The following is a 2138-nucleotide window of genomic DNA, read 5'->3' on the forward strand; positions in this document are numbered from 1 at the left end:
GGAAACTAAAAAGAGTCGAGCACAAATGAAGCACCTAAGTTATCCTCAAGAACCAAACAACCCTTTTTGAATGACAGCAAATTGGGAATGACAATGTTGTGTAGGGGAAATGACCCCAGTGGGGAAGAAAAAGTGGTCTCAAATGGTATGTGCTTACATTTTAAGGTGATGAAACCCCATTGAATATTGTTCGTATTGTGCTAAAAAAGCAGGAAAGAAGCTTTCTTTTGTGATTGTGATAGTTATTTAGTGAAATAAATTCCCCAGAATTCAAAATCATGTTATATAAATCTGACAAATGTTTGGTTATGGTTGAAATTCTGTCATGAATTAGGGCAGATTAAGGTATTTGCATGTAATTATGCTAATGTGGTTTTATGTATAACTGTGTAGATTATGTGTTGAGTGACCTTGTGACTGGTGATTTATTTGGTTATAGATAATATAGTGAAGTGAGGTCTTTTTTTAATGTATAAAAGTTATACAAGTATTTCTTATAGATATGTATATATTTTCCTGATTTTGGCAGTTAAACCTGCAATTTTCCTTAGCTGTGTTACGTTTTCCTCTTTTTCCCCACAGCCAGGGGGAGGTGACGGGACGGGGGCGGCAGCAGTTTCACGGAACAGGTGGGACGGGACCCCCTGATCCCAAAAAGGGACAGGGACCCAACCCAACCACACCGTTTTAGCCCCCTGCCACCTGTCCTCCCCTCTCTTGGTAAGCATCTTTTTATGTGAATGTTTTTCCAGCGGGTGTTACAGCAGGGGTGGGGTCTGGAATGCAAGAAAGTTATCATGAATGTTTTTTTTTTAATTTGTCACTGATAATTCTATAATAACTGTCAGTAGTGATTGACTTTATTTAAAAGTACTTATCAACATTGAATGATACTGCAAAGAATTTTGTTGTTTTTAAAGTTTACAATATATTTTTAAAGTTTCACAACTTAAAGGAAAATATTGTACATGGATTTCCCATAATATTGTGTATAATTTCTTCACTAAGAATATCTGTTGCCTTCATAGTAGGTTGATTAATGCATTAATGTAACCATCCAACCATTTACAAGAATTTCTTATTGGAAAAGGTTTTTTAACTTACAGCACCATCGCTGGCAAACCAGCAGCTGCAATCACCCCTAAAGTTAATTATTGATGGTGAGTGTGCTATGCTTAGGCCATGTAGAGTTGTCAAGCTTAAACATTTGTCATTATCATTGTTTTATAATGGATTTCTCCAATGATTACTTTACATTAGCTATTAAAATTTGAAAGGGCCTTTGAGTCATTGTACAGGAGTCTGGTGTGGATTGTATTTGAGAGTGAAATTCTATTACACATGTTTTGTATGTAACTGCATGTATTTATTATTACTATTATTTTATTATTATTTTAATGTTGGAAAACTGTAAACCAATTCAATGGAGAATTTAATATACTATGAAAGGCCAGGTAATCATTGGAGGAGTTTACATGTTCAATTGTAGCTCCCTGAATATTCCAATGTTTGAATTTCAAATTTGTTTTTGTTTTTTCTAACTTCTGATGACTCTGATGCAGGATTTCATTGATATTTATGCTGTGTGAATTTGTAAACTGAATTTTTTTTTATTTTCAGCCTCCTAGTCATAATGTTTTGGATAATGTGTGTTTATCCATTGTATGAGAGTACTTTTCTGACAGTGATTAGTTATTAGAAGTATAATATATCTTTGTGATACTAGGTTAATGTAATTGCAGGGAGCTACAATTTTCACCTTGCAATCTACGTGGCATAGCATATTTATAAATGTTTGGATGGTATCCAGCCATACTGTAAATAATTTCATCTTGTTCATCTTAAAGAAATATATATTTTTGTAATTAAAAATGTTATTGAAATGGAGTTGTTTAATTCCACCTGTTTTGTATTTTGGGGAGGGGGATGTACACTACATCTTTTCTTTCATGGATATTTAAAACATTATCATAACTATCATTATCATCATTAATTTACAGTAGTATTGGTATTATTATTATAATTGTATATATTTTGTTATTTTATTTTTGACTCTTTTCCTGAACATACTGGAAGAGAATATACAAATTAAGGAGAGAAAATAAGTTGGTAAGAACCAAAGAGATGTGGCTCATAAT

At 32.9% G+C, this 2138-nt stretch overlaps 1 long non-coding RNA gene across 1 annotated transcript; it reads left to right on the plus strand.

The window, feature by feature from the left end:
- Positions 1-579: 579 nt before the first annotated feature.
- Positions 580-1883, plus strand: LOC119569244. Its single transcript, XR_005228238.1, has 2 exons — positions 580-720; positions 1107-1883. It is a non-coding gene; the product is annotated as an uncharacterized LOC119569244 (long non-coding RNA).
- The last annotated feature ends 255 nt before the right edge of the window (positions 1884-2138 follow it).

Source organism: Penaeus monodon, unplaced genomic scaffold (genome assembly GCF_015228065.2).
Source record: "Penaeus monodon isolate SGIC_2016 unplaced genomic scaffold, NSTDA_Pmon_1 PmonScaffold_13627, whole genome shotgun sequence".
In the NCBI taxonomy this organism is placed as follows: domain Eukaryota; kingdom Metazoa; phylum Arthropoda; class Malacostraca; order Decapoda; family Penaeidae; genus Penaeus; species Penaeus monodon.